The 24,382-nt window shown below is 40.3% G+C and overlaps 1 protein-coding gene across 5 annotated transcripts in view; it reads right to left on the bottom strand.

Annotated features, from left to right (window-relative positions):
* MITF (melanocyte inducing transcription factor) overlaps positions 1-24,382 on the bottom strand; it is a 215,171-nt gene that overhangs the window by 154,342 nt on the left and 36,447 nt on the right. Inside the window, exon 1 of one of the 5 annotated variants that reach the window (XM_034658638.1) lies at positions 7,977-7,998. The exons of the other annotated variants lie outside the window; for them this stretch is intronic. The gene's annotated coding sequence lies outside the window, so the exon portion shown is untranslated. Of the gene's footprint in view, positions 1-7,976; positions 7,999-24,382 lie in introns of those variants that run through there. 5 annotated transcript variants of the gene reach the window in all.

Below are 24,382 nucleotides of genomic sequence, written 5' to 3'. Positions count from 1 at the left end.
AAAAAGCTGCAAGGCAAAATCACATCATCTTGGAGACTCAGTTTCCTGTGAGTTTAAATGGAAGGTGCGTGAAAAGTCCGAGAAGGATACCTGTAACCTCTGGCCTCTACAATACATCTAGAAAATGACAAGCTTTATCTGAAAATGAGATTTAGAATCACGAACACTACACGTGTACTAGAAGTGTGTGAGCTCCGTGCATACCCCATGTGCCTTCCTTGTTCTAACAACAGCACACAGTGGTTTCACAGCTTTTTAAATTCATGAGACAAAAGCCCATGTGGCGAAATCTCAGGACTGCATCATGCTGGCCTTCCACAAGATGGCCAACACTTCCTGGCGCTCAGAACTCCCTCGCTGAAGACGGCCTCTGCCTCTCCAGGGCCCCTCTGAGAGCCTCCAGAGGCCCTTGAAAAGCAGAACCAAAAGAAGCAGAGAGTATACATATCAGGGCCAAATCAAAAATCTTGTCATCACATATTCCAAAAGCAAGTTGCATTTTCATACTATGCACTCTCAGTTGCACTGGTGGACACAAACTTTCCAAAACTCTAGTAATAAAAATAAACGGGAGAATAATAACAAGGGCTAGCATATATAATTCTGAAGAGCTTTAACCATAAAAACTTAGTAAGCGATGGGCGTGGAAGAATCATAGGGGGAAAAAAGAAGTAGGTAGTAAAGAACAGGAAAAGGAAAGGAGAAACAGAATAAAAAGGAGGCCTCATCCCCAAAAGTGTGCATGGGGCTCAAAGGAGACTAAGTGTTGATAGGAGGAGAGGGGAGATGAACCAAACCGGCAAAACTTGATCAAGCAACCAAACATTATACCATCTGTCATGACAAATGGTTACGCATTTTTAGAACTTCAGAAAGATTGTACAGTTGGCTGCCCCACAGTGAAAAAATTCAATTGTTCAGACAGTGCAAGTTCATTTAAACTGTTTCAATGGTTCAGATCATGTAGGAGTGACCAGTGAAACCGAGCTCCGTGATGCTGACTCAGTTCTTCCCTACGTCTACCACAGGGTACATCTGCCTCACAGATTCTTTGTTCTGTTTAGTCAAGAACAGAAACACACACACAACTCACACACACACATACACACACACGTATACACACACATGCACACATAAATACACACACTCACATGTATACACACACATACACATGCACACAATACACACACACACATATATACACATACACACATACACACACAAAATATACCTATATTAGCCTAGCTTGATCATGGTGAATACACATTTCTAAAAAAGGGACTTCCCAGCACCAGGGGAACTGTTTACCTCTTCCTCACTGTGGGAAAATCTGTGATTAATAAAAAATCATTAAAAAAAACACTGAGGTATTGGGTCAGTGGAGTTCATAATAATAGTAACAGTAGCAATTCTTGTTTTTTCATGGGATAAATACAAACTGTTGAGAATCAAGACCTTTTTGAGGTATGTGTGTACATACTTGCTTTTCATCAGTAAGGAAATTTCTATCCAAATAGATATATTGTAAAAAATAGAATCGCTTTATTCCAATTCCATTCTCTTTTTTTTGTAAGTGAAGCATTTACTTTTGTGAAGGAAATTAGGTATTTTATGCTTCTGCCCACAAAACCCAGCAAAGTAGCTCATACTAAAATACTTATTAAAAGTAAACCACAGGGCTCAGTAAATATCCAGGGAAGAATCTTGCTTCCCCAAGTATTAACCTCAATTCCAGAAGTCATCTGAAATCCAGACCAAACATCTCCTGTTTCTGAAAAGATTTTTACTGGTAATGAGAATGATAAAACTGCAAATTCTTTCTGAGGGCTATATGAGGGTTTCTGGAAAGACAAACAGAAGACAGATTTCCTTGAGTATACAATGTCAGGACCTAACACGGGGCCTAGCAAGATGTCAGTAAATGATGTGTTTGAGTTGTCAATGAATAAACAAAGATTAATGGGAGGGTCCCAACCACACAACTACATCAACTGGATTTTCGTATACTGAATAACTGTTTCTCTTATGTTACATTTCAGAAATGTTCTCTCCCATTTCAGGGTGATGTCTGGCTAGCAGAAGAGAAGCTCCATGACAAGAGAGACCCTCAACTAGCACAGAGTTGATGCTCACTAAGTGCCCAGAGAATTGACAATCAACACACAAATCGATACATGAAGCTCCAATCAATACAGGAACAAATGGCGAAGGAATAAATGAATGGCGTTTCCCTCCCACATCACCTCGGTTCTCTGGACTTGGCCTGTCACCCTTCCCATAAAGGCACATTTGAGTCTCAAGGCATGAGACTATCTTAAAGGGACTTGTCAAACACTTACTTTATTTCACTCCTTGGATTCTCATGAAGAAATGGAATCATTTCAAGAGAAAGTATAAACGTATGATTCAGAAAATTTGGTTCAAATCCTACCTAGAAGGTCCATAACTCTTGGCCAGGGTTCCTCAATCTTGGCACTACTGACATTTTAGGCTGGATTACTGTTTGTTATGGAGGCTGTGCTGTGTACTGTGGAATGTTCAGCGGCATCCCTGGCCTCTATGCACTATACAATATTATCACAGTGCACCCCAAGTATGACAACGAAAAGTGTTCTAGACATTATCAAATGTTTCCTGGGGGGTCAAAATCATCACCAGACAAGAACCACTCCTGTAGGCAAATCTCTTGAATATATAAGCCTCATTTCCTCACATGAAAAATGAGTGTAATACTACTTTCCTCGAGTCATGATGGAAATAATTATAAGATAACAGCAATTACAAATGTGACAACAAGGTTAGCATTTATTGGGTGCTTGTTATGTGTTAGGCCCCAAATAGAGGATTTGCCTATAGTGACCCCCTCCAATCCTCACAGCAACATATATATGGTGGACACTCTCATTTTCACCTTAATCCCACAAACAGGAGCTTTGTGTGCCAAGATCCAGTTAGAAGCCATGTGACTCCAAGAGCTCTAGCTCTTACCCTCCGTACTTCAGTCAACCTGTAACACCACTTGGCACCCATAGGCCCTCAACAAAGACTTGTCTCCTTCCAACATTTTTCTTAATTTGCTCTTCCCAGAATAATCAGAGTTCAGTATGCTTCCTTACTTTAGGAATGCGGGAGTGATGTCTTCCACTCCTGCATCAAACATATCATCGTTGCCTCGTGCATCCTTATCCTCACTGGCTGCCTCTTGCCTGGTATACGCTGCAGATCCTTCATACCCCTGTATCCACAGGAATCAATGCCGTCTGGATTCAACTATAGGCTCCTACGGATCAGAGACTAGTTTCTCCACATAACTGAAGTACTCATTACCTGCTCATGGGTGATGGTGGTGATCTTACATAGTAACCAAAATACACAGGTGTTGATTTGACATTCTCTAGGTGTACGATGAAAAGGCCATATACAGAATTTTAGGGGGGGTTAAGATAGCTGAACTTCAATGGAAAGTGAGGAATTTTACCTTTTTTTTAATACTAAACTACATCTAGTGAACGTGAGGAAAAGAATCAGTAATTGTTTATACTTCCAAGTGCTGGGCCCTTGGCCATGATGTTTTATCCACTCAAAATAACAGAATAAAAAATGGGGTTGGCTAATGTTAGCAGAGCCTTTTCTAAAGGATTTTATAAGGTTAGCCTACAAATAAATAATCATTGTGGTAACAGCATATGAAGAATGAGCATTTAAAGTAAAAAAAAAAAAGTCAAACATGGGGGAAAAAAACCATAGAAAGACATAAATTTTTATTACCCAAACTACTTTTTTGACTTTTTTTCCTATAATGATAGGCTTCTATAATTTATACATGAGAATATTTACTTGAGGCTTATTTTGGTGGAATAAATCCTAATTTGTAGGCCATAACTGCCATTTTCCGTTTCAGTTACTTCCTGCAAGCATGCCCTTTCCAATCCCAAAGTAGTATTTCCAACACTGTTCAAGACTCCCTCAGTCCTAAAAAAAGGCCCATTTTGAAATCCGGGTCCAACAAAAAATGACAAGAATAGTATCAGTTGTTTTCAATGAAAGGAGTGGGGGAGAGGGACTAATCACGGCCCACCAGAAACCACCATTTAAATGGTAAGACACGATGGCCACTCCACACACACTATAATAGCGATGATCAAAAAACTGAAAATAATAAGTGTTGGCAAGAATATGAAGAAACTGGAATTGGAACCAGTACCCAGCTTGTGGGAATGTAAAACGGTACAGCTCTTGTCAAAACCCGTCTCCAAATTCCTCCACAGGACCCAGCAATTCTATTCCTAGGTATGTACTCAAGAAGGCCGAACACAAGTCCACACAGAAGCCAGAACAAGAATATTGAGAGCAACATTATACGTAATAGCCAAAAAGCAGACGCAACTCAAAGTCCATCAATTAAGGAATGGATAAACAAAATGTGGTATATCCCTACAATGGAACATTCTTTGGCCATAAAAAGGACTGAAGAACTGACACGTGCTACAGCAAGGAGGAACCTTGAACACATTATGCTCAGTAAGAGAAGCCAGACATAAAAGGCCACATGTTGCATGATGCCGTTTATGCAAAATATCCAGTAACCAAATCCATCAAGACAGAAAGAAGATTGGTGGATGCCAGGGGATGGGGGAGAGGGAAATTGGAATCAACTGCTTATAGCTTCAGGGCTTCTTCTTGATGGGAACATTCTAGAATTCGATAGTGGTAATGCTTGTACAAGACAGTGACGAATACTAAAAAACCACTGATGTGAACACATTAAAATGCTCTATTTTATATGATGAGAATTATATCCTAATTTAACATAATGTCCAAAGGAAAGGTTAGAGACTACAAAAGAAAAACCCTAAACCTCCACATGTATAGTTGGTTCCTCACCCTCGGCAACCACTCAGCCCCTGACACTGAGTGAGTGGTCTCTTCCCCGAAAATGAAAGTCTCTCTGTTCATTTAAGTGACACGAACAACTGAGATGAGAAGCAAGGGCTAAAGCTTTAGACAATCAGAAATGGTAAGGAGAGCATGGTAAGGGGATTCAAATCCACTTCAATGTAGAGAACATATATAAATTTATGCTATTTGTGTATTTTTGAGAGAAGAAATTATAAGAGTGAAAGCAAATGATAAAGGGCGGGGGCAGTATTCTAGCAAAGCAGGACAAAACAAAGGTTAAACAAAGAAATATTGTTTCTTTGTTTTTGGTACGTAAGTTTGTCTGTGTAAATAAGTGGACATGGCAGGGGATAAAGTAAATGTTGTAAAAACAGAGTTAAAAAAAAAAAAAAGCAAGGCTGACCAATGTATAAACCAGATAAATAAGAACTACACCAGAGGAAACAAACGCACAATTTTCTATCAAGTCACTTCTCAGTTATTTCCCCTTTCCAACACTCCACAACTATTTCCTGCCCAGCTCTTTCCTTCCTCCCCGCATTCCTTCATTTCCACGTTTACCCTCCTGCATAAACACACCGCTTTTCCTCCATGGAGGGCCGGAACTTTACCTAATCTGCCTTCTCTGGATGCTTCTCCCAGGGATGAATCTCACACCCCACAACCTCCTCTCTCTCCTCAAAGGTTGCGCAGATATTTTCTCTTACCGTGTCAGTCATCCACTTAGTCATTCCCTCCCCTAGCAAATGAGTGTGGTGGGGCTCTAAATGAAGATACAATGGTAATCCAAATCTGACATCATCTCTGCTCTATCAGAACCTATAGTCTAGGGTGGGACAAAGAATTCATTAAATGAGCAAACACAAAAAGTATAAAATGACAAGTATTTAAATAATTAAATGCAAGGCAAAGTTAAGGTTAAGCACAAGGACCTGGGAGGATATTTAAGAAAAGGGTGGGTAGGCAAGTGAAAAGGTAGAAAGGGAGGTGAAAAGGGCACAGGACTATTCCAAGGAGAAAAAGCAGCATATGCAAAGGCCCTGGGCAAGGAGTAGCATAACATGCTTGAAGAAATAAATGAAGTCCCTGGCGGCTGAAGAACAAAAAGAACTGTAGGGAAGCAACATGGGGGCAGGGTGGGGAGGACAGGCCAAGGCCAGTTGTGCAGGCTTTTTGTGCCAACAGAGGGACGCGCGTTAGAAAGCTATTGCAACAATACAGGGAGAGATGATAGCATTTGGGTTACGGAAATGGCAACAAACCTTTAGCGATGTGGATATATACTTAAATAATAATATAAATGATGGCAACAATCATAATAACAGCCACAGTTGCTATTGTTGCTAAATGCACTACATGCCCAGACCCACACTGTTTACTTTAAATATATTATCTTTTTTTCCTCACAACTCTAAATGATAAATATTGTGATACCCAATTTGCAATCAAGGAAACTGAGACCCCGTGACTTAAATCACCTGGCAGGACCCCAAGCTACTGGCATGTGATAGACGAGGAACTGAATGAAGTCTATCTGCCTGGCTTCCACTAACACAACATAGTTCCCTTATCATAAAAGGAATAAAAATGCCAACTATTGCAGAGCCAGAAACTGCTGGGATGTTTAAAATCATTTGGACTTTAATCCTCCCACCAACTGTGCCATATGGACAGCAGTAGCCCCACTTTGCAGATGGGGAAACTGAGGCAGAGCCAGGTCAGTTGAGGGGATATTTTGGGTTCATAAATGTTCCTGGGTCAGAAAGTCACAGAATCGGAAATTGGACTATTCAAGACAATAAAATTCTGGAGGGTTTTTTTTCCTCAATTAGGATACTGATTAATTAAAAACTAAAACTCTGAGGGGTGCCTGAGTGGCTCAGTGGGTTAAGCATCTGACTCCTCATTTCAGCTCAGGTCATGACCTCAGGATTGTGAGAGCGAGCCCCGCATCAGGCTCCATACCGGGCGTGGAGTCTTTCTAAGATCCTCTCTCTCCCTCTTGCTCTGCCTTTCCCCACCTTTCTCTCTCTCTCCCTCTCTAGAAAAGAAAAAACAAAACAAACAAATAACAACAACAACAACAACAAAAACCCTAAAATTCTGAGACATCACTTTATCTGTAACTGGGTTAAAGCCCTCTGTAAAATCTAAAATGACGTTGCTTCTGAAATGAACATTCGTATTTTTATTGTAATCTCTGACCCACAGCATCAGAAGTTCCAGATTTGTATCGCTGCATGGGTCACCTCATCACTGACAGCTCATAAAGATAAAGACAATCTTGGTTTTACATGAAAAACTTTGAGTATTTCCACCAAAATGGGCAGAAGAAATGACTTGGACAATCAAGTCATCTATGAGGAATCATATGATTTTCACCAAACGCATCATGAAAGTATCAACATTTCAAAATCCAGACTGAAAACAAATGTCGCTTACCACCAAAGAGGAAGATTTTAGACTGAGAATTCAAGAAAACAGAAAAGAGAGAAAGAGGCTTCCTGAATTCCTTATTCCCCCATCATAACCTGTCCCCCTCAAAACTCTAAAGCTGCAATAGGATTTATGTATCTATCTCCCATTGAGTCCAACAAAACAGAAAATCCCTCCTGTTCGGTCAAAATAATCCTTTTTTCCCCCTATAATCTGTCCACTCCCCAAAATATTTAATGAACGATCTCTAGTAAAATAATAGATACTGTAACAAATGTTCATTCCTATGACTCGTAGGTACTGCCGCCCAGGCAACAAATGCCTCTGTGAATACTACCATACAAAGTGAGAACAAAGGTTTACAAAAACAAACAAACAAACAAACAACTACTTAGACACAGAGATCACTGTTTTATGTTTCCCTCAATCAGCTACTGTGACAGGTATAATCCAGTTAGTTTTCCATTTACATGTGGCATTAAATTGGTTTGATGAAAGCCAAATCATTACAGGTATACCTTTTGGACTAAAATACAGTGCAAATTACCGCATATTGCTATTAAAAAATAATTTGTAAACGTAGAGCAGAAGACTTTCCCTTTGCTAATGCATTTAGCTTATATTAGAGTCAGAAAACTTACAGTAAAAACCTCCTATTCCATGGGTATAGTTTCTGCAACCTTTATCATCTAAACGTGGTCTTGGCGCATCTGCTTGAACAATGTAACCCCTAGGCATCATTTGTTTGTGGCATTTGCCCAAGTATTTTGAAATGTTTAGTTTATTGCCAAGGCAACCGATGAGGACTAAGTAACAAGTCAGTCCCTCCCAGTTTTTGTTTCACAACTATCCTAAAGAGATGTTGCTCGTCAGCTTCGCAGACCACAGTGAATCCAAAAGGCATTAGACGTTTTACTACCTGGAAAACTATTTCAAAAGATTCCTCACAAGCACTGAAAGAAAAATTCCTGCCAGACCAGATCCTCTTTTTCCACCAAGTATAATTGCCATACTCCTCAAAGGAATAACAACTAAACCCAATCCTCAAAAATGACAACAGAAAATTAATTTTTTTTCCTAACGAAAGATTTTACATAAGTTAGGAAGTAAGGAACCAATGTTCTATATAAACTGCTACGACATGAACATGAACAAAAGTGAAGAGAAATCACAGATTGCCTTAAAATGTGTACTGTATATTTAATCATTTTAAAACACATGAACATAAACTATATGACTGATTTAATACATTAGCTATGTACAAACATTTGAATTTTATAAATGGATTGATTTTTAATTGATGGAAGAAAATTATCTTTTTTAAAACCAAAGGTGATCTTTTTATCATATGAAGAGTGGTTACATAATGTTCTGTATTTTTTTTAACTGGAAGTGTTCTATCTACATCAGGCTTTCTTAAAAAGAGGCAAATGATTACATTTACGTGAAGTTCAAGAATAGGTTAAACTAAGTCACAGGTCAGACAGGTGGGGGTTCAGACAAGTGGTTACTGGCTGAGAAGGGTACCCGAGAGTCTTCCACAGTGCTGTAAACAGTCTAATTCTTAATCTGGGTAGTAGTTACACAGGGATGGGGGGTAGAAGGCAGGGCATAAATAAATAAATCACAAACACAAAGCAGTGTGGAGGACATTCCACTTCTTAAGTGCATATAAATTGTAATGTTTGCATATCATCTTGACAACAGAGCTATCAGAGCTAAAATGCCAACCAAACACAGGACAACTGAGTCTCGATCAGCTAAGCTCTCAATTAAGGCCAAAGAAGGGACATGCACATGGCTTATTCCCCAGCCCACAGAAACATGAGTAATCTTTATAGCCACCTACCTTTTTAAAGATTTATTTATTTGAGAGAGAGGCAGAGCATGAGCAGGAGGGGCAGAGGGAGAGGCAGAGAGAATCTCAAGTTGACTCTGAGCTGAGCGCGGAGCCTGAGGCAGGGCTCGTTCTCATTATCCTGAGATCATGACCTGAGCCGAAACCAAGAGTCAGACGCTTAACCGACTGCGCCACCCAGGCGCCCTTATAGTCACCTATTTTAAAAAGGCATTAAGTCAGACCAACACAAGGTCATCTGACTTTCTGTAAAAACAAACAAACAAACAATGCTTTGCTCTGGGATCATATTTCTGATTAAGGTTCTGATGCCCAGCTTTGTTCAGATATGATGACACACATCCAGTTAATTAAGCAAACCATCCATAAATTGTCATTTGTAAAATGTAAAGCTACGTAAATCATATACAGTGCATCTCTTTCCAGAAAAAAGGCATACATGGAAAGTCGGGAGCCCCCCAATGATACACCCAAGTGGGGTTATTTTGCCCAAGGCTGGAAGATGGAGAGATTTGGTAGGAGAGAGATAAGGAGGGGTGGCAGGTGACTGGCTACCTGGGTGCCACCGCCTCCTACAGGCTTGAAAGATCTGGAGTGCCAAGGGCTGGACTACATACACCGCATGAACGGCCTGAACCCCAGTCAAATAAAATCATGCACAACTCACTGGCATTCCCATCCCCTTCCCATTGTTCTCTAATTTGAGCAGGTGTTGCCCCAAATGCAGACAAGAAATACTCAAACCATTTGAGTTCCACTAGAGCAGTGGTTCTCAAACCTGGGGGATTTAGCCCCCCAGCGAACACTGGCAGTGTCTGGTGACATTTTTGGTCATTACCACTTGATGTGGGGGTTGGCATGTTACTAGAATCTAGTGAGGAGAGACCAGGGATGTTGTTAAATAGCCTACAGCGTACAGGTCAGCTCCCACAACGACAAACTAACCTGGCCCCAAATGCAATGGTGCTGCGGCTGAGGGACTCTGCACTGCAGCTTCGACAGGCCGGCATGCAAGGGTTCCAAAAGGCAAATTAGCAAATTAGAAAAGCTAAAGGCTTAAGCTCATGAAACCCAATGAAAGCATAAATAAGTAAAAGCAAAATGAAAAATAAGCCCACCAACTTTTCTCTTCAAATATCACACAGGGTAAAGGCTTTTCAAAAAAATATGAAAAATAAGCAGCACTGTTTGGTGGGGGCTTTTGGGGGGGGGTTGTGAACAATCTGAATCCATCAATAGGGGATTATGTGAATAAATTATGATAAAGTCATACCATGACATACTCTGAAGCCATTAAAAATAATGGTTTTTAGCTAAATGTACTGATTTGGAGAGACACCCATGAAACGGTAGCAGGAAAATAAATAAAGTTACAGAACACTGTAGACAGCAAGAGTCTCCTTTTGTAAAAAAAAAAAATTAAACAAACAAACAAACATATAGTTTTGCATGAGCAGGGGAAGGATCGTTGATACAAACCAAACTGTTAACGAAGTCTTTAGAAGGACAGGATTGGAGACGGTGAGAAGGAAAATTAACAAGTTTTTCTTCAGATGTTAGTACTCTTTTTCAACTAAAAAAGCCTTATCAAGTCAACTGAGCTTAGGAAAGGAAGAACAGATAAAGGAAAGAGAAGAAGAGAGGAGAAAGGAAAAGAGAGCCTCACGCTAAGAGTTCATTGGGAAATCTGCGTCTGTTGTTCCTGTTTTTACCAGTGAGTGCTGCTGTTGACCAATTTAATAGATAGAAGCAGTGAACTGAAAGTGGGGAAAGCAACTCCAAACATCTGTCCCTTTGTTCACTATCAGGCCCCTTGAGCCAGCAATGCACGGTTTCGCTCAACGGGCTTGTCTGGTCTGGTTTCTCTGACCCACTGCTCATCTTCAAAACTCCCGTACCGCATAGTGATGGAATCAACTCTGGTCATATCTCTTCTCAAAAACAGAGACACCGACTGTGCCAGATGACAGCCCCACTTCTGGGGAGCGGAGATAAGGGTTCAGCACATCAGTCTCCTCTGAGGAGCAACTCAGGGCACAAGAACTTAATTACCCAAGTCTCATTACCAGAAAGTTCTCTGAATACCTCTAGTCTACCAGTACTCGAAACTAAGGACTCCTCTATTATTGGTCACTATTATTCAAAGCATCAAACTATTTTTCCAGTTCTACTGCACAAATGAAATAGACCCAGCATGGACCACAGAGGCATTTCTGATAATGCCTCACACACACATACTTACACGCACATATGAATGTCAAGCAACGTGCAACCTTGAAAAATGTACGATAGACGCTTTTCCAGTATGGTTTTGTTCCCCCTTGCAATTTGTTCCCACTTACAATGGACACCACTAGCCCTATCTTGAAAGGCAACATAATAAGATTTAAAAGATCCAAGATAAAAAGTTGTGCCAGTTTGAACTTTTTATATTTTGCACAATTAACTATTCTCAACTTCCCAGGACAAGTGGGCCCTTGGGTCTCTGTATTTCTTTTTTACTTACAGATAGCACAGAAAGAATCAGAAAACACAATTTGTTTTTGCTTGTTGAAATGATTTATTACTGTACTATTAATCCAGTACTAGTAAAATGAGTTAAGGAACATGTATTTATCTTTTCTAAGTTATGACAGTCAAAGAACCACCACGCTGTTAAGAAGAAAAACAACTTGGAAAACTCTCGAGCGGTCGCTGAGCTTTCTTTCAACCCCAGAGCTGAATCACAGTTGCGGCTGGATTTCACAATCCCCCCGGGGTCTGTGAAGACACTGGCGCCAATCACAGCATTTCCCCTGATTAGCAAACTGGCTTCAGACCCATCAAAAACTTTCACATTTGAAATTTAACACATCTATATTTAGAACATGAGTTGTAGGGCAACATTTGCTGCAAGCAAAACAGCAAAGGAGAAAAAAAAAAGCACTGAGGCTGTATTTGTTCCTATGGAAAGACAGATCATAACTCTCGGACCTACATACGGAAGAGGCTACTTAGAGATTAGGCACCCGAAGTAGTTAGCGTAGGACCAGCGAGCATCCACAGTGTATGACTAGGAGAGGAGCCTGGAATTAAGGAGTTTAACATGTTAAACCTACCAACGCCATGGCCAGCAAGTTAGTATATATCTATGAGGACTCGGGTCTGGTATAAGAAATTAGGGAATGAGAAAAAGATAATCTGAATTTCACGTTCTGTCTAAAAAGAAGCTGACCACTCCTCAGCTCCAGCCACTTGATGATTTAACAGAAATGTGGATCCAGACTTTCCAGATTTTCCAGTTTTCCAAGGGAAGCTATTTTTATGTGAAATTTCCTAATTTTTTTAAATGGTAACCACTAATTCCTATTTTGTCAAAAACAGATTTATGTCTCCATCCGAATGTATCTTGGGCCACACTCAGCCTGCAGGCTTGGGGTTTGCAACTTTGAGTAAAATGTTCAAGTAACTCCATCAAGTAGTTAAATTAGCAGGGGACAAATGCGTTTTTAATTCTGGTTAACACACACACACACACACACACAAAATTACCATCTTTTAAGTGACCAGTTCTGTCTCCAAAACTTTATCATCTTGCACAAGAGAAACAACACCCATTTTAAAAATCCCCTTTTCCCCTTCCCCAAACCCCTAGCAACAACCCTTCTACTTTCTGTTTCTGTAAAGCTGACTACTCTGGGTACCTCATATAAATGGAAACATACTGTATTTGTCTATTTGTGACTGGCTTATTTCACACACAATAATGTCCTCAAGGTTCATCCGTGTTGGAGCATGTAACAGACTTCCTTCCTTTTTAAGGCTAAATAATAGTCCATAGACATTTGGGTTGCTTCCACCTCTTGGCTATTGTAAATAGTGCTGTTATGAACAAAAGTATAAAAATATCTCTTTGAGACCCCGCTTTCAATTCTTTTGGATATATGCCCAGAAGTAGGATGGCCGGATCATATGTTCATCCTATTTTTAATTTTTTGAGGAACCACCACAAGTTTTCCATAGCGTGGGCACCATCTTACAATGCCTCTAACAGTACACATGTTTCTGATCTCCCCACATTCTTGCCAATACTTGATATTTTCTGGTATTTTAAGAATAGCCATCCTAGTAAGTGCGAGGTGATACTTCATGGTGGATTTCATTTGCATTTCTCTTAGGACTCGTGATGCCGAGCACCTGTTCATACCCCTGCTGGTCATCTGTATGTCATCTTCAGAGAAATGTCCTTTTGCCCATTTTTAAACTGGGTTATTTGACTCTTTGTTGTTGAGCTATAGGAGTTCTTTATATATTCTGATATGAACCCCTTATGAGATAAATGATTTGTAAGTATTCTCCGTCATTACACAGGTTGCCTCTGCATTCTGTTGATTGTGTCCCTTGAGGCACAAGTTTTTTTAAGTTTAATGTAGTCTCACTAGTACCATTCCCTTTATTGTCACCTGTGCTTTTGTTGTCAATATCGAAGAAATCATCCCTAAGTCCAATATCATAAAAAATTTTCCCCTACGTTTTCCCTTAGGAGTTTTATAGATTTTGATCTTATGTTTGATCTTTAATCTATTTTGAGTTAATTTTTTATACAGTGTAATACAAGGGTACAACTTCTTCTTTTTTTTTTTTTTTTTGTATGTGAATATCCAGTTTTCCCAACACCACTGGTTGAAGAGACAGTCCCTTTCCCATCCTGTGGTCTTTGCACCCCTATCAAAGATCATTTCACCATATACGTGTAAGTTTATCTCTGAGCTCTTTATTCTATCTCATTGGTCTATTTGTGTGTCTTTATATCAATATCACGATGTTTTGAATACTGTGGCTTTGTGATATGCTTTGAAATCAGGAAGTGTGATAGGGTGCCTGGGTGGCTCAGTCAGTTAAGCGTCTGACTCTTGATTACAGCTCAGGTCATGATCTCAGGGTCATGAGATCGAACCCGACATTGGGCTCTGGGCTCAGCACAGAGTCTGCTTGGGTCTCTCTCTTTCTCCCTCTACCCATCCCCCCACACTTGTGCTCTCGCTCTCTTTCTCCATCAGATTAATAAACAAAATCTGAAATCAGGAAGTGTGAGTCCTTCAACCTTGTTCTTCTTTTTCGAAATTCTTTTGGCTATTGAGGCAGATGCAAATTTTTCATGAAAGACTCCTGGCTCAGGTTTTTCCAAGTCTCATGCTGGTAAAAGCTCTTTCAGTCCTCTACCACTAATATATACAGAAGCATATAACTACAGAGGGACTTAAAGACATAATAGACATAATGAAACTCCCCAGGACTTCCAAACTTAACAAAAGATGGAGCACACTGGAAGTATCTTGGCTTTGCTGGTGGAAGGAACAGTGGTTAAGAGTCAAAAAGATCTGTGTTGTGGCTCCATCATTCCCTGTCCACGCGACCTTGTGCATATTATTTAATCTCAGTTTCCTCATCCATAAAATGGAAGTAATGACAGCACCTTCCCAGGCCTGCCGTGATGAACAAACAGAACAATTCAGATAAAGTCCTTAGAGCACAGTGCTTTCCTGGCACACAGTGAGCACTCAATCCACTAATGGCTACTACCAGCACTCTTGGAATTTATGACCCTCAATATTAAATATTCTATTTTTATCAGTGGTGTAATTTTTATACAATAAAATATAACATCAGGCACCTATGAGACCCATATGGAAACATAACTTTTATTTACTAAAAGCAAAAAGTTCAATGTCAGAAGCAAGGAGATCAATACAAAGAAAAAATAAATAAAGTTAGGGTAATTTATACTACTTTAATGAAACCTCAGATTCATTCATCCAAAAGGCTTTTGGCATAGAGAACCACTAGGCACATACAGACACAATTTAATGCTTTACAAATCAATACCAAACACCAGGATTTTTCAACAACCTAAAAGGAGGAGAATCCTCAGTTTGGTCTGGTGTAGCCCATACTACTAAGAACTTGAAACTAAACCCGTAAATAGTTAAATCTCAATATAGGTCTTTTATTCATTAACAGGGCAGTTTCACAAGTAACTGTCAACGTGAGTATGTAAGAGAAAACTATCAGATAAATTGTGTCCTGAGTCCCAAATGTTTATATCTACATCCATTCCTGATTTTCCTATAGGATCCAGAGCTCTTTTGGCAAAGCTCACTTCAGCTTGGACTCTAGGAGTGGAATATAGCACCACTGTATTTTTCAGTCAGTCTAAACCCATCCTGTCATCAAAGGCATTGGTTGATAAATAGGAACATGACTTCAGAACGGCCAATTAGAAAGGTTCGATTTCTTCCTCGCTATTCTGAAAGAGTTTCCCAGAAATATGTCTGTCTGTCCTCTCTCATTTGCATACTCTCTCTTTCTCTGGATATGGAGGAGGGAATATTATAGCAGCCCCAAGAGTATTTGGTAGTCTCCTGACATTAAGTAGAACCAACAATACACTAAACGTGACATAACACCAGGAAGGCAGAGTGGACGGGATCAGAAACCAGACCCGTGACAGTAACGTTAGGCCTCTGAGTCAAACCAACCATGAAGTTCAAACCAACTCTGAAAGGACCTGGACTCTTCACCTAAGTGAACCAATAAATCTTTTTTACTTGAGTTGAATTTCATGCCATTTACAACTACATGAATTTTTACCTATACACTGATAAAACTCTAATTCTAAAACAAAATTTGTAAAATAACATATACTTCCAAGAATATATGCCCCAGACATGTATTTAGGTCTCTGGCTCAAATATTTGGACATCAAAAGGATAAGACCATACAAACAAACATATGGCTCTCACAGTCTTATGGAAAACTCAGTATTAATGTTACTGAACTGACTGTCACCCATCATCTCAATGCCACCTGTAAGCACTTGAAGATTTAATTCAAGAGAGCTATAAACATTTTCCAGATATATTTCCTTTCCTCTTCTGAGTAATCTAAGGCTACTGAATCTGTCCTGCTAGGATATACATTCATTCTTCAATGTTAACCAAAATGAAGGAACTCTGGATATCTGATATGACATTAGGAAGACCTTGGACATCAATAGCTTCTTTCATCTAAGGAGCCCAAAGAGCTTTATATTCATTTACTGTCAACATTCCTATAAAGTAGATAGAAACAGGTATTCATGCCCCTGGGGGCAGCAAGATGAAGCTCTGATGAAGGTCACCAGGCACTGGGCAGTTACAGAACAAAGCCAGACTCTCAGGGAGTCCTTACTCTATCTTGAAAATAAATCATGTCTCAAACCTGTGTTTGAGGGATAAGAATAAAATGATTCTCTATGTTTGGGATTTCCCAAAGTACACACTGGCAGATACTCTCCCTTCACCTCTCCTCCCCCTCCAAAAAAAAGAGCAGGAGAATTCTGTAGTCAAGTAAATCTGAGAAACACTGGGCAAAGGTACACCAGTTTCTTGATTACTGTCCATTTCAGAACCTTTACTATGCGCATGCACATTCTGATACTTGAGAAGGTTAAGTGAGTAAACACAAATATATGTAAGAACTTAGAAAAGGCCCGACACATACGTACCCGCTCAGTAGGTGTCACCAGAAGAGGCAAAAGTAGATAGAATCTAGCATCTAGAACCAGACTGGCTTGGTTAGGACCCCAGCTCTACCACTCAAAAGCAAAATGACCTTTCTTCACCTGTGAAACTGGAATTAAAATACAGTTGACCCTGACCAACATGGGTTTGGACTGTGCTGGTTCACTTATACGTGGATGTTTTACAGTACTGTACTATCAGTGTACTTTCTCTTCTTTATGATTTTCTGAATAATACTTTCTTTCCTCCAGCTAACGTTATTGTAAGAATTCAACATATAATACTTATAACACACAAAATATGTTTTAATCGACTGTTTATGTTATGGGTGAGGCTTTCATTCAACAGGAGGCTATTAGTAGTTAGGCTTGGGGGGAAACAAAAGTAACACATGGATTTTCAGTTGTGCAGGGGGTGGCTGCCCCTAACCCCTGTGTGATTCAAGCGTCAAGTGCAACACCTACTTTACAGAGGTGGTGCATACAAAGTGCTTACAAGGCACAGAGAGCAGTAAGTGTTAGGTGCTGTGGGTCCTTTTGTTGTTGTTGTTGTTGTTGTTGTTGTTAGAGTGTATAGTTCCCCAAATTTACTTACGCACAGTACCTTTTGTTTTGTTTTTCATAAAACCTCCTATAGCATTAATTATTATCTAGCTACCCTGGATGTGTCCACCTGCCTATCCCCTTCTCTCTTACCCAACTCACCCCCCAACCTTTCACCTGATAGGATTCCTTTTTTCCACTGACCATTCAGTAAATGGACATGGTCCCAGGCAGAAAGTCATACTCGGTTTCCCAAGGCTGAACTTTCTCAAGTCCTATTCCTTCTCACTCAAAACCTGAACTCGTGGAAAACAAAAGAGAATCTCCAGGTCCCTGGATTACTAAGTCAAAACTGCCAAGTAACCACTGATGATGATGTGATTTAAGAGGAGGCAGGGAACCCAGTAATATGATGTACTTTGGTCAAAGAGAGTGTAGTGCAGCTTTGTAAGGCATGAGTCGGGGCATCCAAAAGATCAGGGTCCAACTCCCACTCCGACACTTTACTAGTCACGTGACTTTGAGAGTCTTCTCTGTAACATGGAGAGGAGAGATGGTACTCGGCTCATGGGATTGCTGCTGATTTAAATGAGATCATGCGTGTGAGGCACTTAGCAGAGTGCCTGGCACGTTGGAAGCATCAATAAATGCTAGGCTGGCGACTGCTATTAAATTGCCGCCACTGCTGTTGTTATTTCGGGACACAACTGCCCCAGCACGCCATGACTCACTGCCCCACTCAGCCTGCCCTGCCTCAGCCCTCATGAGGAATGTTCGAGCCCCTTGCAGGATAACCCGAATTATACTCTTCACCATGACTGTCAACCCAGCTCTGCAGCCAAGAGTTCTCTGCCAGTACAAAGCTTTCATGGAAAAGACATGGCAAGAAGATAATAGATTTGTACCATTAAAAAAAAAAAAAATCCAACCGCAGCACTTTGACAAAGATAACAGGCTCTCACTTGTATTAACCAGCTGGAACAAACAAAAGCCAAACAGTTAGCTGCTGGAGTCCACAATCCAGGCCAGTCTTTCCAGGCTGGGATACAGGACCCTTGAGATTTACTTGGGGGTCTCCAATGGAAAATATACCTTGGATCTGACACCTCAGAAAAAACCATCCCAAAAGTTTCGTAACTTTACAACACTTAAATTATGATTGCCCTGTGTTATCATGTCTTTTATAAAGGACCTGCCTCTAAAACCATCATCTAGATTAATATACCTTTAGGAGTATCCATTCAAATCACCTGAAAAATTCCTAACCTCTAGTAATCCAACTACTTATTTACCGTGGATTAAAGTGGAGAATAGCTTGCTAGTTCAGCTTCTCAACAAAGCAACTTCTCTAATATGGGGGGAAGAGGGGAGGGAAATCACTCGTCCGGAATATTTTTAATTAAAAACTTCATATTTTAAAAATTCACTCAAGACTCTAGTTTTATGACTATCTTCAATGCTTAGAAATCTTAAAATCCATGACACTAAACACTGAGGGAATCATCACTATCTATTCTGAGATACCAGAAAATCCTTCAAAATGATTTCTCAGACAATTGTGATTACCTCCTCTCACCCTCAAAAGTAGCTTCTGTAAACTTCAGAAATGTCTGTACTAAATTCTGGGATTTATAAAAAGGAGGAATCATAAATTGCTGGAAAGCATTGATCATAACACCCACTAGCAAAGAAAGCCATGGCTCCTCCTGAGAAAAGAACAAACAGCATGTTGTTCTTTCCTGGAGATCTGCTATAGAGAACAGCGGGTATTAAAAACAAAAACAAACAAACAAACAAAAACCTCTTCTCCAATGGCTCCTTTTATACAGACCACAAAGGAAAAGATGGAATTGTGATACTGCTAAAATTAGCAAAAGCCTTTCATGAACGATAAAAAAAATAAACCATTAGAATAACTCTTAAAATAGTTTTCTTTAATATATTTGAGGGAAGGGGAGGAGGAGGCGAAATAGGCAAGAAGAAAGTAAAACAAAAAAGATAAAATTAAATCTTTATCCTCATGCTGATGCGCTTCAGACAACAGTGGTGTGGCAAAGAATCACAGATTTACTGAGCAAAAGACAGTGGTCCTGAAACCCTCAACTCAACAGGACTGGAGTCCCAGGACCCGGGAATTCATATTTTTAATGCATTCCCAGATGATTTTGACACAGGTGACCTTCAGACTACATTTTGTGAAACACTCCTTTTAGACAAACAGGAAAAAGTATATATCCTGGGTAATTTAGAACATCTTTTATCAGAACCTTGCAAATAAGTAAGGGATCCCATAGGCCCTGGCAAATACTTCAGGTGGAACTGGGAAGCCCTCGGTCAATATTTGTGGCGCTGAAAGCAACATATCCTGACTTGGCATTATAGCAAAGGCTATATGTATATACACACACATATATACACAAACATACATGTATACATAAGTATGTATCTAGGTGTATATGTACATACTAGACTAAGTCTATTGTAGTCAAATAAAGCACCTTGTCTTTCTTTCCTACTTGCTCAACAAAGACTGTTAGTCAAAAACAATAAGAACTTTTAGAAAGATGACTCTATCATATTGTTTGCAACTTAATACAGTACGGATGGGCAGGTGAGACAAGAAGCATCCAAGCAAAACATAATTTCTGGTATCTAAACTTCCCCATAATCTGTCAGAGGATACCCAGGTCTCTGTTTCCAAATCAGCATTGTTCTCACACCTGAAAAGAGCCTGTCTTTATATACGCATAAATTTAACTGACAATCACTCTTGATAGAGAGAATTCTAGCTGCTACCTGGGGAAAAAAAGAAAGAGAATAAAGGTATTTATCAAGAGAATGGTCTTCCCCTTTCGCCACAGAGCACATTATACCAACAGCAGTATAAATTAGATGAGACTAATTTTCCTTATCACTAGTAGGAAATTCTCTGGTGATGTATAGGGCTCTAGTCTCATCTGTGTCAAGGAAATGAGTTAATTTTTATGTTCTCTTAAGGATCTGTAAAACACACAGCTCGAACATAATCCCACTCACCATTTACCATTTGTAATTTCAATTAATTCAGATTGCATATTCCTAGATTTACTTAAGTAGATACCAATAAAACCAAGGGAAGGCCTGGTGGTTACTTTGAAAAGAGGTAAGAATCCTGAGAGAAATAAATGTAGGTGGAAAATATTTAATCAGGGAAGGACCTAGAAAAAAGAAAAGGCCCTTGACAGAACAGGCTTTGAATGAAGTGCCCTATGTAAGCACCCCTCTAAAAGTATAGCACACACCCTACGTAATGGTGCTTTGGTTAGGAAATCGCAGAAGTGGGATCAAATCACAACCTGCAACTTAATTAGCTATGTGACTATGGGCAAGTCACACAGCCACCCTTAATCTCAGTGCCCTCATCTGTTAAATGGAAGAATAACAGTAACAATCTAATAGAGTTGTTGTGAAGATAAAATTAGATAATGCCTGCAGAGTTCTTAGCACATAATAAGCATTCAATAAATGTTAGCTTATTATTATTATTCTATTATAAGGGTCGGGTGTGTGGGTGTGAGGGTAATTTGACCTTGGCATCTACTGATTGACAGGGAAGATTAAAACAAAAAACAAAAAACAACAGGAGAGCTTTTGGTGCTACAAATCTGGGACCCAAACAAGTAAATCAAAGCAGCTCATGTATTATACAAACTCAGCTGCACAAACACCTCTTCTATAAATGGTAAGAGTAGACAGAGATTCTTACAGGGCATGGCCACTTTGGTTGTGCGTGGCACAATGCCAGAGGCTGCCAGACCGTCATCAGAAGATGCTCCTACCATGCGTTGAATTATGTGCCCCCAAAATTCATATGATGAAGTCCCAACCACCCCAATACCTTAGAATGTGACCTTATATGGAAACTAGGTTGTTGCAGATTTAATCTATTAAGATGAAGTCACATTGGAAGACAGTGAGCCCCAACTGAATATGACTGATGTCCTTGTAAAATGGGGAAATCTGGACACAGACACACACTCAAAGAGAAGTCATGTGAAAGCTTGGAGTTATGTTACCACATGCTAAGAACTACCGGAAGATAGGAAAGAGACCTACAATCTCTCTCTCCCCAGCACTGGCAGAGGGAACATGGCCCTGCTCTCACCCCACACCTTGATCTTGGACTTACAACCCATCCCACCCCATCCCACACCTTGATCTTGGATTCACAACTTCCAGAACCGGGGACAAGAAATGTAATGTGGCAGCCCCGTCTACAGTCTACCGACTACCTTCCAGACTTTGACCCCCAAACCCCAAACCCTAACATAATGAACTGTGCTAGTGGGTCTTCCAAATGCACTGACATGCCCATAGATAAGACAGGCAATCCATTCTGTACGCTTCAGAAACAGAGCTCAGTAAAAAGAGAGAAAGACACGCAGGAGACAACCCGTCAAACACTAAACAGCATGAACTGTCCCTACTGCACTGGTGTGACTGGAATTCAGGAAGACCGCCTGGCAGGAAGCTCTAATGCCTGCCAAGACCAGGTGCTGTGGCCAGAAGGTATACTGTCTGCTTCAGAGAGAGAACTGTTCCAACACAAAGCTTCTACCTTTTCTGATTTGTCTGAGCAGTGCTTCTGAAATTTTCTGGGACGTCAGAATCAACTGAGAATTTGATTAGAGCCAATAACCCTCTTTTGGAAAAATATACTTTACCCCAACATTTGCACACAAGTTCCAGAGTCTGAGCAGGGCTGGCCTGAGGGGCAGTGACTTGGGTAATTGCATAGGGCCTGGGTTAGGTTAAATACCCTTCTGTTACGGTCTTGAAATGGTTAATTTTTTAAAAATGGGTCCTACATTTCCATTATGCTCTGGGCCCCACAAATTATGTAGCTGGTTCTAGGTTTTAGGAATACAAAAGCACTAGGAGAATGGACCTTTAGCTGTACCTGTTCAGGGCCAGGAAAGATTTACCACTCCAAATTCAACAGATTTGATTTGAGGGCTCCTTTTCTGAAGAGTTACATAGTTAGGGACGCAACGTTAACAGCTGGTTACATACGTGAAAAACACACCCTCAGCAAAACCAGAGTAGATCTGTCTCACCACTTATTATTATTAGTTTTTTAAAGAACTGGAACCCAAAAGACTACAAAATGATTTATATGTCCAAAGAAGACATTATATTAAAAACCAAATTTCTTCAAAATCACAGTTACCATTAAAAAAAAAAAAAATTAAACGATGTTTTCTCCAAAAACTTCAGAGGAACATGAGCCAGCAAGCAGGACAATTTGCCCTGTCTTGATGGCTTATTTTAATAAACAATGTCACCACCATGTGGACATTGTGACTTCAGCTGTAGTCTCCTACGATGGCTGTAGGTCATTTCCAAAGATGGCCTACGATCAACTAAACCAGGCTGCCCAGTGTTCATACCCTTGTGTAGTCCCCTCCCACAGTGTTTCTGGGCGGGCCTCTTGACTTGTGCTAACCAAGACCATGTGGCAAAGGTGATGCTTTGGCAATTCTGGACCTAGTCATAAGGAGACTGGTAGCTTCCACTTACTTTCTCTTGTAACATTGACTGTGCAGAGGCCTGAGGCACCAGGCAAGGAATTCAGTGACCCTACTTGAGAGATCACATGGAGAGGCCACAAGAGACCCTGAAACCATATAAGGAATAGAAAGTTCCAATTGTCTCAGCCCTCAAGACGGATATCCAGATTTCTTCAGCCCTGACCATCACCTAACTGCAACTACTGGAAGGATCCCAAGCCAGACCAGCAGAAGAACTGCCAAGGTGAAACCAGTTAACCCTCAAAACCGTGAGGTATAATAAAATCATTATTGCTTTGAGCCACTTAGTTTGGGTCATTTGTTACACAACAGGTAACTGAGATAAGCTCGAAAACATTTCTGAAATAAGCTCTAAATATTCCATCGAGAAAACAGAGGGGAGGAACTGGGCATTCGTGAGGTGAATCCAGGCCACAAATGAGTGCTAGTTCGTATGCATCCTTCTCGCTCTTTTTTTTTTTAATTATATTAGGTAACATTTAAAATTGGGAGATCTCAGATAAAAATCTAGACTTCTGGTTTCTGAGAAATCAGAATAGCAGCCACAATGGACCTACATTCCATCATGGTAATAACCAGCAGCAGCAGAACAGTACTTGTCCCTGTACAGAGGGTTCATGCTCTTGTTCAGTCAGAGTTTCCACTTGGCCTCATCTCTGTTAGATCATCTTTTCACCCCCACAGTATTTAACAGAGGGACTGGCACACTAGTTGGTCCACCCTTGGTTGAGCAGTTGCGCAAAGTACCAACTGGTCTTATCATCCCACGTGATTGCCAAATCCTGTTATTCTTACCTCGGTTATCGCCTCCTTTCCAAACCCATCACCATCGTCTTCATGCCCTCCCTTAGATCATTGCAAGAACATCCTAAGGGTCTCCTAGCCTCCATGTTGTACCCCCAATCCATTCCAGTCTGTCCCCACTAGGACCACCCACTTAAAACACAGACTGGACATATCATAGACTCCCTCAAAAGTCTTCAGTTGGTTTCCTGGTTGTGATATTGTATTAGATGTTACCATCAGGGAAAACTAGGCAGGCACATGGGCGCCCTCAGGATAATTTCTTAAAACCATGTATTTTAGGAATCAGAGTCTACAATTACCTCAAAATAAAAAGTTTAATTTTTAAATCTATGAAAATTTTCAATGTACACATTCTTTGACCCATTAAGTCTACTTCCATCAAAATTCAATTTGTATGTAATTTTTAAATGCCTTTAGTTGCTCCCCTACACCTATACCTACAGAACAAAGTCCAAACTCACTCAGCCAGACTTCCAAGGCTTTCCTCATTTTGTCCTTTACTGAAAACAATAATCCCTGGAACTCTCAAACACATCCTACATACTGTGCATTTGCCCAGCCTAGGACCATCCTCCATCATCCGGTAAACCCTCTGCATTCTCCAACATGGAGTTCAAATTCCCTCTGCCACAAAGCCTTTTTTAAGTCTCCGAAGAGAAATTAATCTCTCCCTATCCTACCCCACTATATTTTGTTTGCACCAAGAGTGTGCCCCAGCCTCCCTTGTGC

This window comes from Ailuropoda melanoleuca, chromosome 4 (assembly GCF_002007445.2).
Source record: "Ailuropoda melanoleuca isolate Jingjing chromosome 4, ASM200744v2, whole genome shotgun sequence".
NCBI lineage: Eukaryota > Metazoa > Chordata > Mammalia > Carnivora > Ursidae > Ailuropoda > Ailuropoda melanoleuca.
Note: the sequence above shows the minus strand (reverse complement) of the source record. Positions and strands in the feature narration are given on the sequence as shown.